At 42.7% G+C, this 17,938-nt stretch overlaps 1 pseudogene; it reads left to right on the top strand.

The window, feature by feature from the left end:
- The first annotated feature begins 9,981 nt into the window (after positions 1-9,981).
- On the top strand, positions 9,982-16,462 carry LOC135512125 (KIF-binding protein-like; annotated as a pseudogene).
- The last annotated feature ends 1,476 nt before the right edge of the window (positions 16,463-17,938 follow it).

Below are 17,938 nucleotides of genomic sequence, written 5' to 3'. Positions count from 1 at the left end.
CTCTCATTCCAAACGTCGTAAATTGTTGGTTATCTGCACGAACCCAGTCTTCACTATGAGTCATCCATACATTAATTGTCTTAAATCATTTATTTATTAACTAAATATACAATCACAGAAGTGTGCACACAATCAAACAAAGTAAATATGGTTACAAGAAATGATAGGGGAATGTGCCCTAGTGGGCTAAACTGGCAAAAGGGGAGTGGGGGTCGACTGAGATAAGACAACAAACAGTTGATAATTATAACAATTGAAATGCTAATCCTTTGCACATGAATGCTTACTCATTCGGGAAGAATTGCAATCAATATATATATTTACCCTCAGCATGGATCGTTGGGATCTCTGTTGAAAAGTTTGTTTCTGTTGGAGAGTTTGTCCACCCACTCTGTTATGGTTAGAATGGATAGAATAGATGTTTCGGCTGTTGTCGGTCTTCGCGTTCAATGATACCGAATTCCTAGCTGCAGACTAATAATTAAAATCAAAGACTTGTTCTTATTCTGTCGGTATCGATAGTCTAAGAGTTTAACCAAGTCGGATGGTTAAAAGATTCAGCAGTCTGGTCTCAAACCTTGGCCCTCTTGTTATCGAGTTAAGCTGGTCTGCAACCTTTGTCCTCTCATAATTGAGAGCAACATGATCTGTTGAGAAATTCTCACGGTGGGGGTTTTATTCGGAATTGCAGAAAAGGGCCTGTCCCTGGATGCCCGACCATAACTATGCTCATGGGCGGTCCTCTGATTTAGTTCAACTAAAAGGGAATTGGAGTTTCCTTCATTAAAGAGTCCAAAACCACATTACATAATTTCACAAACAATATCATCCATATTCATCTTATACAACAATTAAATGTACGCCTCATATCTGAGGCTATTATATAAACAGCGTTATGGTAATGTAGCCGTATTGTCTCCCATGAGTTTCACAAAATTGTACCAAACGGACTAGTTCATAGCTGGATTCTTCACCGATCTTTTATACCCTGTCCAGAACATAAATGTTGTTCGGTTCTCCAGTTCTGTGAGGTGGAAGAAATTCCTTTGTTCTCACTATGAAACTTTACTCTCTCTCTATACTGTTGCCATGAGGAGATAATCTCCTCCAGGAATTTACGACATCTCTCTGACCACAGCAGCCTGGGTGTAGGAGACAGGGAGAGGGGGATGGGGCTTGCTGTACCTTCATAGATATTCATAGATATGTACATTCTGAACCTTGTTTGAAGTCATTAGGTCACATGACCAAGGAGCTATTGAAATTTTCAATTTAGATCTTGGACGAAATGAAAGAGACGTTGAACAGACTGGTAATAGGGATTGCAACAATGGCGGCGGATAATTTTAGAAAGAGAGGGTCCAGATTGTCTAGCCCAGCTGATTTGTATGGGTCCAGGTTTTGCAGCTCTTTCAGAACATCTGCAATCTGGATTTGGGTGAAGGAGTTGCTGGGGAGGCTCGGGCAAGTAGGTGCGAGGGGTGCTGAGCTGTTGGCCGGTGTTGGGGTAGCCAGGGGGAAAGCATGGCCAGCCGTAGAGAAATGCTTATTAACCTCTCTGCGCACTGAACCCATTAGCGGGATTAAATTCGACAACATACGGTGATTGCTACATAAATAGTCATATTAAACATTCATGAAAATACAAGTGTCTCACATGGTTCGAAAGCCTAGAATCGTGCTAATCCAACTGCGTTGTCAGATTTAAAAAATGATTTATTGCGAAAGAATACGCTGCGATTATTTGAGCACAGACCCCCATATCAAACTACTTATTCAGCCAGCACTTGCGTAACAAAAGCATAGATTGCATTAAAATAAATAGTTTATCTTTGAAGATCTTGCTCTGGTTGCAATCCCAAGGCTCATTGTTACACAATGAATGGTCTTTTGTTCGGTTAAATCCATTTTCTATAGCCTAACACAAAACATTTTGTGAACGCTTATCTTCGTTGAATTTCGTGTCATTCAATTTTCAACGTAACATCCTTCGTAAAATAGACAGGCTTTCCCTGACTTTATCCAGTCATGTTAAGTTTCCTTGCAATTAACTGTTTGTTTGTAACACAACCAAAACTGATGGGTCATTTTGCGGGACGTATTGACCCGGAAAAAACGATTGGAAGACAACAAGTGACGAGCCCATTGTGCACCAATTATATGACCACTGTCTTGTTGATTGACTGTCTTTTAACCCAATGACCACTGATCGTCTTGAAATCTTGCTGGGTAGATAGCCAACGAGCAGAGGTAAACGGCAATATCCCATGATTCTTTGTTGTAAGACAAACCTTTCCATTGAACTCTGGCGTAAGGACCTTTCTTTCGCCATTGCCAATTCAACCATGAAGGAGCAAAGCTTATTACACACAGCAGTATTTCGGTGACTTGCATATTCAACTGTTTATTTATCCAACATCATGGTGAATAAGTCAAGGACAGCTAATTCTAAGACTAGATATACGAATGTAGAAACAATTTTAGAAGATATTCATTGTGAAAGTGAGACAGATCTGCTTTTTGAAGACTCCATTTTGAAGACTCTGAAACTGAGGCATATATTTTGAACGGGGAGGACATTGTTTTGGACTGGTAAGTTGCTCTCATGCTATTGCCGTTGTTTGAAATTAATATAAAATATTATTTGTGATTGTTTTTACATTTTATTTGCAATATATAAAGATGTAATGAAATGGGTAAAGTACACATTAGCTAGTCATTGTGAGTGAGGGTCTGTTTGTTTGTATGAGAACGACCATAGCCTATGTCTGTGTGTGTGTGTATATATATATATATATATATATATACAGTGGGGCAAAAAAGTATTTAGTCAGCCACCAATTGTGCAAGTTCTCCCACTTAAAATGATGAGAGAGGCCTGTAATTTTCATCATAGGTACACTTCAACTATGACAGACAAAATGAGAAGAAAAAAAATCCAGAAAATCACATTGTAGGATTTGTAATGAATTTATTTGCAAATTATGGTGGAAAATAAGTATTTGGTCAATAACAAAAGTTTAGCCACCGTGCTTCTACACCTGCATTGCTTGCTGTTTGGGGTTTTAGGCTGGGGCTATATAAATTGATTTGATTTGATAGAGGACTGAGGGTCTTTCAAATATTGAAAGTGTGTAAATAGTCACCCATGTTATTTTGTAAATGTATATATATATATATATATATATATTTTATTTTTTAATGTATCTTTTTATCAATAATTATTATTATTATTATTTTTTGGGGGGGGTGTTAGAATACCATATTTTGTATATAGTTATTTGTTTCAAAATGCATACCTTCACCAATTTGGCCACTTGGGTACATTTGGGCTACTTGTGTGGGACACCTGGGTGACTTCATGACTTCATGATAAATGTTATGTAGCACACTCATTTTGGAAGTTATCATTCTGAAACTTTGCACAAGTACTGTTGCCCTCTTATCTTTTTCACTGAAATTGTCCCTATCATCATATCTGAATGTTTTTTTATCTTGTTCATTTTAAAGATGATGATACAAAAATAAATGTAAAAAACGTATGTTTTTTTCATTGTTTTATCTAAACCAGATCTATGTTATATTCTCCTATATTCAATTCACATTTACACAAACTTCAGAGTGTTTTCTTTCAAATGGTATCAAGAATATGCATATCCTTGGTTCTGTGCCTGAGCTACAGGCTGATTTGGGTATGACTTCAGGCGGAAATTGCACAAAGTAGGGGGGAGCTCTAAGAATTTAAAATGTTCAATTATCATGGATTTATCTGTGGTGACTGTGTCGCCTAGCCTCAGTACAGTGGGCAGTTTGGAGGAGGTGCACTTGTTCTCCATGGACTTTACAGTGTCCCAAAACCTTTTGGAGTTAGAGCTACAGGATGCAAATTTCTGTTTGAAAAAGCTAGTCTTTGCTTTCCTGACTGACTGTGTGTCTTGGTTCCTGACTTCCCTCAACAGTTGCATATCGCTGTCACGCCTTGGTCTTAGTATTGTGTGTTTTAGTTTATTAGTTAGTCAGACCAGGGTGTGACATGGGGTTATTATGTATTGTATTTTCGTTTTGGGGTTTGTAGTGTTTGGGATTGTAGTTGATTAGGGGTGTGTGTGTGGTTAATTAGGTTGGCTGCCTGAGGCGGTTCTCAATCAGAGTCAGGTGCTTCTCGTTGTCGCTGATTGGGAACCGTATTTAGGTAGCCTGTTTTTCGCCTTGTATTTCGTGGGTGATTGTTCCTGTCTCTGTGTAGGTTGCACCAGTCAGGCTGTATTAGGTTTCGTTCTGTTTGTTGTTTTTGTATTTATTAGTTATTCGTGTTAGTTCGTTCGTTTTTGTCTTCTCTAATAAACATGAGTAACATACACGCTGCATTTCGGTCCGACTCTCCTTCAACAACAAAAGAACGCCGTTACAGAATCACCCACCAAACACGGACCGAGCAGCGTGTCAACAGGCAGGAGCAGCGCAAAGAAGAGCCGCGCAAAGAGGAGCCTCGTTTTAAGGATTTCTGGACATGGGAGGAAATCCTGGACGGAAGAGGACCCTGGGCTAAACCAGAATAGTGTAGCCGCCCTAAAGCGCAGCAGGCGAAGAGTAAACAGGAGCAGCGTGTCTACAGGCAGGAGCAGCGCAAACAGGAGCTACACGAGAAACAACAGAAGCAGCTTCAGTGGGAGAGGCTACACCATTTGGAGAATTGGACATGGGAGGAGGAACTGGACGGAAAAGGACCCTGGGCTCAGCCTGGTGAATATCGCCTCCCCAAGGAGGAATTAGAAGCGGCTAAAGCGGAGAGGCGCAAATATGAGGAGGCAGCACGGCGATGTGGATGGAAGCCCGAAAAGCAGCCCCAGGGGGCTATCAGGGGGAGTGGCTGAGTCAGGAGACAGACCTGAGTCAACTCTCCCTGTTTATTGTGAAGAGCCAAGGAGGAGGTCAGAACCAGTGTTGGAGGTGAGCGAAGCAGAGACTGTGAAGGAGTTAATGGGAAAATTGGAGGAGAATTTAATGAGGGAGTTGCTAGTTTGGTGCTTTAGATATAATATTCGGCCGACGGAGCGTGTCGGGGATTTGATGGCACCTGGGTCAGCACTCCATACTAGTCCTGAGGTGCGTGTTAGTCGGCTGGTGGAAAGTGTGCCAGCCTAACGCACTAAGCCTCCTGAGTACCTGCCTAGCCTTGCACGTCCTGTGCCAGTCCTGCATTCAGGCTCTCCAGTACACCTTCACGGTCCAGTCCATCCTGTGCCACCTTCACACACCAGTCCTCCGGTAGTAGCTCCTCACACCAGGCTTCCTGTGCCTGTCCTTTATCTAGAACCACCTCCACACCCCAGCCCTCCAGTAGCAGCTCCCCGCACTAGGCTTCCTGTGCGTGTCCTCGGCCCAATACCACCAGTGCCAGCACCACGCATCAGGCCTACAGTGCGCCTCGCCTGTTCAGCGCAGCCAGCGCTTTCTCCCTCTCCTGCGCTGTCGGAGTCTCCCGTCTGTTCAGCGGTTTTAGAGCCTTCCTCCTCTACAGCGCTGCCGGAGCCTCCTGTTTGTATAGAGCAGCCTGAGCTGCCAGTCTGCATTGAGCAGCCAGAGCTGTCAGTTTGTATAGAGCAGCCTGAGCTGTCAGTCTACATTGAGCAGCCAGAGCTGTCAGTTTGCATAGAGCAGCCTGAGCTGCTAGTCTGCATGGAGCTGCCAGTCTCCATGAAGCCGCTAGAGCTGTCAGTCAGTATGGAGCAGCCAGAGCCGTCAGTCAGCATGGAGCAGCCAGAGCCGTCAGTCAGCATGAAGCAGCCAGATCTGCCAGTCAGCCAGACTCTTCCAGATCTGCCAGTCAACCAGACTCTTCCAGATCTGCCAGTCAACCAGACTCTTCCAGATCTTCCAGTCAGCCAGACTCTTCCAGTCAGCCAGACTCTTCCAGTCAGCCAGACTCTTCCAGATCTGCCAGTCGACCAGACTCTTCCAGATCTGCCAGTCAGCCAGACTCTTCCAGATCTGCCAGTCAGCCAGACTCTTCCAGTCAGCCAGACTCTTCCAGTCAGCCAGACTCTTCCAGATCTGCCAGTCGACCAGACTCTTCCAGATCTGCCAGTCGACCAGACTCTTCCAGATCTGCCAGTCGACCAGACTCTTCCAGATCTGCCAGTCGACCAGACTCTTCCAGATCTGCCAGTCAGCCAGACTCTTCCAGTCAGCCAGACTCTTCCAGTCAGCCAGACTCTTCCAGATCTGCCAGTCGACCAGACTCTTCCAGATCTGCCAGTCGACCAGACTCTTCCAGATCTGCCAGTCGACCAGACTCTTCCAGATCTGCCAGTCGACCAGACTCTTCCAGATCTGCCAGTCGGCCAGACTCTTCCAGATCTGCCAGTCATCCAGACTCTTCCAGATCTGCCAGTCAGCCAGACTCTTCCAGATCTGCCAGTCAACCAGACTCTTCCAGATCTGCCAGTCAACCAGACTCTTCCAGATCTGCCAGTCAACCAGACTCTTCCAGATCTGCCAGTCAACCAGACTCTTCCAGATCTGCCAGTCAGCCAGACTCTTCCAGATCTACCAGTCAGCCAGACTCTTCCAGATCTGCCAGTCAGCCAGACTCTTCCAGATCTACCAGTCATCCAGACTCTTCCAGATCTGCCAGTCAGCCAGACTCTTCCAGATCTGCCAGTCAACCAGACTCTTCCAGCACTGCCAGTCAGCCAGACTCTTCCAGATCTGCCAGTCAGCCAGACTCTTCCAGATCTGCCAGTCAGCCAGACTTTTCCAGATCTGCCAGTCAACCAGACTCTTCCAGATCCGCCAGTCAGCCAGGATCTGCCAGATCCGCCAGTCGGCCAGGATCCGCCAGTCGGCCAGGATCCGCCAGTCGGCCAGGATCCGCCAGTCGGCCAGGATCCGCCAGTCGGCCAGGATCCGCCAGTCAGTCAGGATCCGCCAGTCAGCCAGGATCCGCCAGTCAGCCAGGATCCGCCAGTCAGCCTGGATCTGCCGGATTCTACTTCCTGGCTGGGCTTTTTCTCAGTACTGGGCTTTTTCTCAGTGCTGGGCTGCCTCTCAGTGCTGAGCTGCCCCTCTGTCCCGAGCTGCCCCTCTGTCCCGAGCTGCCCCTCTGTCCCGAGCTGCCCCTCTGTCCCGAGCTGCCCCTCTGTCCCGAGCTGCCCCTCTGTCCCGAGCTGCCCCTCTGTCCCGAGCTGCCCCTCTGTCCCGAGCTGTCCCTCAGTCCCGAGCTGTCCCTCAGTCCCGAGCTGCCTCAGTCCCGAGCTGCCCCTCAGTCACGAGCTGCTCTTCTATTATGTAGGGTTCTGGGTGAGGACTATTCGGCCATGGTCGGCGGTTAGGGTGGATTATCCATGGACGCGAAGGGGAGGAACATTGACATTTATGAAGTGGGGTCCACGTCCGGAGCCGGAACCGCCACCATGGACAGACGCCCACCCGGGCCCTCCCTATGGTTTTGAGGTGCGTTCGGGAGTCCGCACCTTAGGGGGGGGGGTTCTGTCACGCCTTGGTCTTAGTATTGTGTGTTTTAGTTTATTAGTTAGTCAGACCAGGGTGTGACATGGGGTTATTATGTATTGTATTTTCGTTTTGGGGTTTGTAGTGTTTGGGATTGTAGTTGATTAGGGGTGTGTGTGTGGTTAATTAGGTTGGCTGCCTGAGGCGGTTCTCAATCAGAGTCAGGTGCTTCTCGTTGTCGCTGATTGGGAACCGTATTTAGGTAGCCTGTTTTTCGCCTTGTATTTCGTGGGTGATTGTTCCTGTCTCTGTGTAGGTTGCACCAGTCAGGCTGTATTAGGTTTTGTTCTGTTTGTTGTTTTTGTATTTATTAGTTATTCGTGTTAGTTCGTTCGTTTTTGTCTTCTCTAATAAACATGAGTAACATACACGCTGCATTTCGGTCCGACTCTCCTTCAACAACAAAAGAACGCCGTTACAATCGCGGGAACTATTCGATGCTATTGCAGTCCGCCACAGGATGTTTTTGTGCTGGTCAAGGGCAGTCAGGTCTGGAGTGAATGAAGGGCTATATCTGTTCTTAGTTCTGCATTTTTTGAACAGGGCATGCTTATCTAAGATGGTGAGGAAATTACTTTTAAAGAACAACCAGGCATCCTCGACTGGCGGGATGAGGTCAATATCCTTCCAGGATAACTGGGCCAGGTCGATTAGAAAGGCTTGCTCGCAGAAGTGTTTTAGGGAGCGTTTGACAGTGATGATGGGTGGTCATTTGACCGCGGACCCATAGCGGATGCAGGCAATGAGGCAGTGATCGCTGAGATCCTAATTGAAAACCGCAGAGGTGTATTTGAAAGGAAAGTTGGTCAGGATAATATCTATGAAGGTGCCCATGTTTACAGATTTAGGGTTGTACCTGGTGGTTTCCTTGATAATTTGTGTGAGATTGAGGGCATCTAGTTGAGATTGTAGGGTCACCTAACAGAACAAACTCTGAAGATAGATGGGGGGCAATCAATTCACATATGGTGTCCAGGGCACAGCTGGGAGCTGAGGGGGGTCTATAACAGGCGGCAACAGTGAGAGACTTATTTCTGGAGAGATTAGTTTTTTAAATTAGACGTTCGGACTGTTTTGGCATAGACCTGGAAAGTATGACAGAACTTTGCAAGCTATCTCTGCAGTAGATTGCAACTCCTCCCCCTTTGGCAGTTCTATCTTGACGGAAAATGTTGTAGTTGGGTATGGAAATCTCAGAAATTTTGGTGGCCTTCCTAAGCCAGGATTTAGACATGGCAAGGACATCAGGGTTGGCGGAGTGTGCTAAAGCATTAAGTAAAAAAACTTAGGGAGGAGGCTTCTGATGTTAACATGCATGAAACCAAGGCTTTTTCGATTACAGAAGTCAAGAAATGAGAGTGCCTGGAGACACGCAGGGCCTGGGTTAGCCTCCACATCACCCGAGGAACAGAGGAGGAGTAGGATGAGGGTACGGCTAAGGGTTAGCAAAACTGGTTGTCTAGTGTGTTGGGGACAGAGAATAAAAGGAGCAAATTTCTGGGCATGGTAGAATAAATTCAGGGCATAATGTGCAGACAGAGGTATGGTGGGGTGCGGGTACAGTGGATTTATTTATTTATTTATTTTTACTATTTTCTACATTTAATCAGAACAACAGTTTTCATCTGTGCTAACATAGTTGTGAAAGGGTTTTCTAATGATCAATTAGCCTTTTAAAATTACAAACTTGGATTAGCTAACACAACATGCCTTTGGAACACAGGAGTTGATGGTTGCTGATAATGGGCCTCTGTACGCCTACGTAGATATTCCATTAAAAATCAGCCGTTTAACAGTAGTGTATGTCTGCATCATTTCCAATCCCCCATATATTTTGGGGGTAAATATACAGTACCAGTCAAATGTATGGACACACCTACTAATTCCAGGGTTTTTCTTTATTTTTACTATTTTCGACATTGTAAAATAATAGTGAAGACACCAAAACTATGAAAAAACACATATGGAATCATGTAGTAACCAAAAAAGTGTTTAACAAATCAAAATATATTTTAGATTTGACATTCTTCAAAGTAGCCACCGTTTGCCTTGATGAAAGCTTTGCACACTCTTGGCATTCTTTGTACACTCCATTGCTTTTCCAACAGTCTTGAAGGTATGGTGGTAGGTATTTTATTTATTTATTTTTCAAGCAAACTATAAGAGAGTTGTACTCCAGTCTAGTAGGTGGCGGTAATGCAACATATTGGATGCCAACCACCGTTAAACCTCATCGAAGAAGAAGACCGCTCTCTTTGACTTCTCAAACCCCAGCCTGGTCTATTTGGTCTGTTTCACAAGCATTCCCGGAAGTGTTGCGATGTTGCGCATCTGTGTTTAGAAACTCTGTGACTTAACGCTCATGCATGTTTTCTGTTGCAAAACGCATCGCTACCGTGTGCCCTAATCGAATGAATATGACCCTACCCAACAACTGGACCCAACTGTGGTTTTACAGAAATAACTAACATGGCTTCAACATACAGTAATGAATGGAGAGCAGTGTGTGACATGTTTTGTAATGCTCAAGATCTCTCTGAAGTAGAATCAAGAAAAGACCCAGAAAACGACCCTTTTTGATCGAAGTATAAGGCAAGGGAGCTTTTAGGAGAGATATACTGCTCCTTGAAGAATTTCGATGTCAGTGAACACGAGAACGTCAATGATGAAACAGACCAGCGCCCGACAGATCAGCTTGTTGACCGAGGAAGTGAGGAGAGCTTTGGGAGAGGCCACTGTGGAGACTCCCCAGACGGATCAAGAGCAGCTAAACTCGGGACGGTGGAATATTATCTTGGTGTAAACCACGTTGAAACAGAAGAGCTGTCTGCTGGAGAGGAACATTTTATGAATTGCATGACATTGCAGGAAAAGTGGAGCTTATTACCAGAGAACGTGTCTTTGTTCAACCAAGTCAGGGTAATGACAGCTAAAACTTATGTTGGCCTTCATTAAGCATGCAACTAGCAGTCCAGTGCATAAAATGTGCCTAATCCATGCACACACATTGGCATTGGCTAAAGATAATGAATATCATGAAGTAGTCAAATGTTGTGGACTGACATATATATATTTTTTTAGAATCAACTGGGCATTCATTCTGTGGGCTGGTGGGGATGAAATTGAGAGAACCCAAGGATTTTTGGAAACTGCAGAAACAATGTCTATTTGTTAAATGAAAGAGGTAGGCATGAGACTGTCTGTGCAATTTGCCTACATTATAATTTTCTTTCTGGGGGAAGAGCAAGCAGCAGCATCATCATCATCATCATCATCAGGCCTTATCATCTGGAAGGCCAGCTGCGGTGCATTCTATATGGTTTACTGTCCCGGCAGACTATGAGTCCTATGGCATCTGTTTAAATATGACCTTGACAATTCAGAGTGGATAATCCTTTGTTTTTTTTCTCACAACATCGGATGATGGGCAACCCCCAATGGACCTCACTGAGTTCTTTGTGGCAGAGGAAGATGCATTACCACAACAGGAGAGGATAAAGAGGTAGGGAAGTCATTCTTGTATAGAGTCTTTCATAAATGACAGAAAGAAGTGACGTTGTTCTTTTAACTAACTTTTCACTGTCTTCAAACAGATTTGAAATGGCCTACACCCATACACTGTACTATCTTGCACAAATGTACAATAACTTGGAGCTGTATGAGAAAGCTGGGGGCTACTGACACAGCACTCTTCAGAGACAGCTGGAATTCAACCAGTTCATTCCTCTGGAATGGGCCATGAACGCTACCACGTTATCGCAATATTACATCACCAAGGTAAATTATAAACTGTATGTAATCTCTTCATCAAGATTAATTACTTATAATTTCTTTACAGTACGTAAATGACTTGATTTCTTTATAATGATATTTCTACAGATTAATCTAACACATCTTTCTCTTCCCACTACTTTGTCTGCCAGACCCACTACATGGAGGGCAGGCACTGTATATCTGCTGCCATTGTCATAGCAGGCCAAGCTGGAGAGGTCCCCTCAGAAGCCGCGGCCCAGGCGAGTAAGTTCTCACTCTAAAGTCATATACTCAGCCTTGACTGTATATGTTCATTCTGAAATGTTTGTATGTTATCAATCATTCTGTACTCATTAACAGACATCTCAAACCTTTGTGTTTAGGTGAAGATGAGGCTGAGAAATGAGACCAACCTAGACAGAAGAGAGTCGAAATTGCAAGGTGTTGGATAAAATACTGTCTTAATTTGTTGCAAGATGCAAAGAGCTTCTCGAGGCAATTTCGACATCTTCAAACAATATGTAATTTCGTAGATGATTAGCCTATATTGTGAGACAATATCTAATTTGTATGCCTACTGCTCTGTACAGGACAACATTGGAGAGCTAAAGGTGGATTGACAGGCGGAGCTGAGAGCGACACAGCTTCAAGAGGAGGAGGAGGAGAAGGAGAGAGGAAGGAAGAGTGCTGTTCTGTTTGGTTCCATTGACACCTTTGACTCCATCTTTTGACTCCACACCTTTGACTCCACCCCGTCAACTTTGAGGATGCCCGCGCCATCTTTCTGGTTGGCCAGGCCTACGTAAAACAAGCTAAGGAGTACTTTGAGATGGATGGCCAGGTCACAGATCACATTGAGATTCTGCAGGACCACAGCACTCTCTTCAAGGCCCTGGCATTCTTTGAGGAGGACCTGGAGCGGCACTGCAAGATGCACAAGTGGCGGTGATGGAGTCCATCTGCAAAGACCTGAACGCCCAGTACTACCTCCTCATCTGCCGCCAGCTGCAGTTTGAGCTGGCCGAGGACCTACTACGAGATGATGGATCTGAAGCTGGCCATGGCCAACAAGCAGGACGACCTGGACGTGCACACGGTTAAGAAGTTTAACCATCTCTGCTCCTCCTCCACCAAGTTCTACCAGATGTTCCTCGACTGAGTCCGCTCACCAGAGGGCAAGTGGCCGGATAAATTGGAGGACGAGGTACTGAGGCCGGTCCTTGTGGTTAAGTTCCGGGTGGCTCATCTCCACAGCAGGCTGATCTCGACCAGCACAACCATTCAGCTGGAGAACCTGAACCGCTCCCTGGAGTGCTACAACTTTGTGGTCCAGTACTGCAAGGACAACCGAGAGGCCAAAATCGCCATCGAGACAGAGCTGGAACTGAGTGAAGAGATGGCCAGCCTTCTGCCCCTCAAGATCAACCGACTCAAGGCAAAGTTGGCCTCCTCTAACTGAATCTGAATGTGCACTAAACTCCATACTACAAAGCCTGGTTAAACACCCCTATCATATATTAAATGTCATTCTCCTCAATCCCCATTTGATGTTCTACCATGAAATGCTTAAGAGTCCCTTTCCAATAATGCAGAGTTAAAAAGTGAAAATAGATTAGCAAAAAAAGTAACACAATAAAATAATAACAATGCTATAAACAAAGAGTACTGATACCAAGTCAATGTGCATGGGTATGAGGTAATATGTACATGTAGGTAGGGGTAAAAGTGACTAGGCAATCAGGATAAATAATAAACCGTAGCAGCAGCATGTGTGAAACTGTGTGTTGTGTGTGTGAGTGTGTTGGAGTGTCAGTGTAGTGTGTGTGGGTTGAATCCACTGAGTGTACATAGAGCCAGTGCAAGAATGTCAGTGCAAATAGTCCCCAATTACGTTGGTTATGACGATCTGTTTCTGTTCTTGACAATTGTGTTTTTAATACAGTATTAAATCGTATCTATGTATTAAAGTTCCAAGCAGATTTGTTGCTGCAACAGAACGGTCAGTGTGGCCCACAAAACTGAAGAGGGTGCTGTTACTCATCAAATGGCTTCTAGGTCATAAAATCCATAGGCAGATAATAAAGTGGAAGTTATTTATTTCTCTAGCTACCTACTTATTTTAGTAGTTCTACAAGAACTTTACTTCATTGTCAGTACTATACTAATGAGAAACATAAATATATCAAATGCTCCCAGGCAAGTATAGCCATACATGTTTTACCCTATCATAACCCCAAATCTAAGACTCTTCCGGTGTTTATGTTTTTGTACAAATTTGAGTGTTTGTAAACAAACAACATATATATTTAAAATGGATTCAAAACGTATTATGGATGTCCTTGCGCCCATAGCTGTCGTTGCATCCATGGATTTGAGTGTGGTTACATTTTCTAAGCCCCATCCCTCAGTTTACCAAACAATGTGGTAGGGTCAGGCTGTTAAAATAACAGATTGTGCCTTCGTTGGAAATGACCCTTATGATATGTGTATTAGCAGATGTGACTATGACTAGTATATATCACTTCGTATTTTCCTCTGATAACACCCCCTCCCCCTCCTCCCCTTGTCATACACACATATTCTTAGCTCTCAATTACAAAGTAGTAGATTATATGTTTAGATGAACAAGCCTTCACTGTGTTGATAGTTGAAAATAAAAACATCTGATAAGCTTTATCTATTGATCAATCTACTAGTTCCTCACAGACAACTTACCAGGATGACATTTTGTTAGGCAGGTCATTATGCAATGTCAGTCTATTGGTAATCAGTTAAAAAAAAAATCCTAATCACTACAGGATACTGCAGAAACGTACCTTTATCTTAGTTCCCCTTTGAAAGGCTCATAAATGCTTCATGTGTATGAATATTTATTTTATTTTATAAAGGAAACATTTTATTGTAACATTCACACAAAAATGTAATACATTTCTTAAATAAGAAAAGATTACCATTGATAAATGGACCCTAAAACAGCTTAGACAGACTTAGATGTACATAATTGTAACTTTCAGGTCCTGTGAGTAGTTAATTACAGACCTTTATTGTTTCAATTTTAAGAGGCATATATGTGTATCTGTGCCAAGATGTATTACCACTTCAGCTCTAAATATACTTTGAATGCAAAACCATCCGAATGTGAATTCTCTAGAGTGACACGTAAACAGAGCTGTGGATAGCATTTAGCTCATCTTGGTATGACTTGGCAGTAAGATGAAACCTCAGCCTGACAATGACAGTGCAGTCTTCAAAACCCCAATGAAGAGGTATTTCCTTTCTTTGTGTGTGCTAAAGAGAGATTACAGACCGCAATGACAGCTGACGAGCCTGCCTGTTATTTTATAAACATTGCAAAATAGTAGCTAATACTTATTTTTATTAAAGCAAAAGCTGGTTTCGGTGGCAAGGTGGATAATCATTACTTTTGTGGGTCAAAAATGTGAATTTCATATATTTTACTAAACAAAAATGGTGTCCACAATAACAAACTAAAAGAAACAACAATATTATAATTGAAACATGCTTTCTCACTGCCCTAGAAAAATTACTGGTTTAAGACATTTAATTTACTAGGTCATCAAACTGCACATATAACACTTCCATTTTGGCTCAGCTAGGTTATTTTACTCCCACTGATATTTGAGACAGACTGGCAGCAAATAATTTAGATGACCTCATTCACTGCAGTTTTAATGGTAGTATCGCTAGGAACTTGTCTAAAAATAAACTTGTCAGAAAATAAAATGTCTCAAATATCTACCTTTTTCCAGAAAATCTTCTGTTTGCATAAGTGCTCATCATAATGGGATGGTTTCCTGCAGGCACAGATTTAGCCTAGTCCTGGACAACTATTTTCTTTTAACGGATATTATCCATTGAGCTGGCTTTTTATTCCAGATGAGGATTGATCTGAAAAACAGCAGGAGTTCAAGTAACATAAACAAACACATGGTTATCAGTCATTAAATGTATAGTGGTATTCGTAAAGTTAGTCCAATAGTTGAAATATCCCAATAAATGTGTTTTCATGGGATATGTGGTTGAAGGGTAAAGTATAATGGAACCCTAATGAAAATTGAGAAGATTCCCACATCTGGATGAATGTAACCTTTATTCTGACAGCAGGTAGCAACATGAATGAGGCATAATGGCATCTGCAGATGCAGTTGAAACAGTTCAGGAGAAAGAGAGAGTCTGGATTATCAGATGACTGCTTAGAAGAAATTAGAGGATTCTCGTGTAAAGGTCTCCAGTGCAATCTTCTCTGAAGAGGACAGTTTGGCAGAGGTTTATGTTTAGACCCATAAGAACAGTTGCAGTCAAATATATTGGCACCTTAGCACAATTCACTAATTTTAAAATAAGTTGAAATTGAAAAAATGTTTTAACACATTTATTTGTTTGATTTACAACTGCACAGGACCAAGAAAACAAATCTAATCTGAAATTGAGATTTTATAAAGTTATGAGTTGCAGTAGTGGCGTTGGATGTCTCAATGAAAAGATTGAAATGTAATTTCCTGAGAAAAGATAAAATGGCCCGATACACCCACATCCTGTATCATCTCACAGATGTGCATCAGCTGAAAACAAGCGTTCATACACATCCACATCACCCTTTCAAAATAAGAATTTCAAGAGAACAATTAACATGAAAGAGATCAATCATCATACTTTACAGTACAATGTATAAAAAAAATCTAGCTGGTCCAGCTCAAGATCTTTTAGTAAGTAGTTCCAGAGCCTTTTTGAGTTAACTAAACTTTTTGGAGGAGTGTTGCATAAACTTCACATGAGAGTAAAGGACTGTCTTGTTTAGCAAGCAGTAGTGCTGCCTCCTGATTTAGCTCATACCAGGACCACTGCCTCACAAACACATGTGACTGCCCCCCTGAAGTGCCTTTGTCACATTCTGACCATAGTTCTTTTGTGTTTTCCTTGTTTTAGTGTTGGTCAGGATGTGAGCTGGGTGGGCATTCTATGTTGTATGTCTAGTTTGTCCGTTTCTATGTATGGCCTGATATGGTTCTCAATCAGAGGCAGGTGTTAGTCATTGTCTCTGATTGGGAACCATATTTAGGTAGCTTGTTTTGTGTTGGGATTTGTGGGTGGTTGTTTCCTGTCTTTGTGTTCACTGCACCAGATAGGACTGTTTTTTTTTTTTTTTTTTTGCCAAGTTTGTTGTTTTGTAATTGTGTTCATGTTTAGTTTCTCTTATTAAAAACCATGAACTATAACCACGCTGCATTTTGGTCCCCCTCTCATTCAGCGGAAGAAAGCCGTTACAGTCTTACCCAGTTGCGCCATTGAAAAGCTACCTATTTGGCAGCGCAAGTGGAGACACTCTAGGCTGAGGGGTTTCACAGATCCCATCTGCTACATTCATCCCCCCCCCCAAACTCACTCAACAGCGCAACTGCAAACTTAATTAGCTAACTTAATTTTCCTAATTAAACTCAGAGCACATTCAGAATTTTTCGTTCATGTATTAAGATTTTCTATCACTTAAGGTGACCAAAATAGGTAAAGTGCTTAGATTGCGTGTCAGATGCATCTAATTCTAATATTCTCAACCTTGTATATTTTGAGTACCAAGTTGTTTGCTGTTTTCTACAGTTTTATATTCCAGCAGTCATTTGTTTTTCCGACTCAAACCACATCCAAGATGGTGACTAACCACACTTCAACATTTCACTTGTTACCAATAACATCTGTAAAATATAGTATCCATACAGTAACTTACAACAATATACACTATTGTTCAAAAGTTTGGTGTCACTTAGAAATGTCCTTGTTTTTGAAAGAAAAGCACATTTTTTGTCCATTAAAATAATATAAAATTGATCAGAAATACATTGTAGACATTGTTAATGTTGTAAATGACTATTGTAGCTGGAAACAACAGATGTTTATGGAATATCTATGTAGGCGTACAGAGGCCCATTATCAGCAACCATCACTCCTGGTGTCCAATGGCACGTTGTGTTAGCTAATCCAAGTTTATAATTTTTAAAGGCTAAATGATCACTAGAAAACCCTTTTGCACAGCTGTTAGCACAGAAAACTGTTTTGCTGATTAAAGCAATAAAACTGGCCTTTAGACTAGTTGAGTATCTGGAGCATCAGCATTTGTGGGTTCGATTGCAGGCTCAAAATGGCCATAAAGACCATGCACAACTGAGTAAGAAGACAAGTACATTAGAGTGTCTAGTTTGAGAAACAGATGCCTCACAAGTCCTCAACTGGCAGCGTCATTAAATAGTACCCGCAAAACACCAGTCTCAACGTCAACATTGAAGAGGTGACTCCAGGGATGCTGGCCTTCTAGGCAGAGTTACAAAGAAAAAGCTATTTCTCAGACTGGCCAATAAAAAGAAAAGCTTAAGATGGGCAAAAGAACACAGACACTGGACAGAGGAAGTTTGGAAAAAAGTGTCATGGTCAGACAAATCTAAGTTTGAGGTGTTCAGATCACAAAGAAGAACATTCGTGAGACGCATAAAAAATGAAAAGATGCTGGAGGAGTTCTTGACGCCATCTGTCAAGCATGGTGGAGGCAATGTGATGGTCTGGGTGTGCTTTGGTGGTGGTAAAGTGTGAGATTTTACAGGGTAAAAATGATATTGAAGAAGGAAGGCAATCACTCCATTTTGCAATGCCATACCCTGTGGAC

This window comes from Oncorhynchus masou, chromosome 24 (assembly GCF_036934945.1).
Source record: "Oncorhynchus masou masou isolate Uvic2021 chromosome 24, UVic_Omas_1.1, whole genome shotgun sequence".
Classification (NCBI taxonomy): Eukaryota; Metazoa; Chordata; class Actinopteri; order Salmoniformes; family Salmonidae; genus Oncorhynchus; species Oncorhynchus masou.
This window is presented reverse-complemented; position numbering and strand designations above follow the sequence as displayed.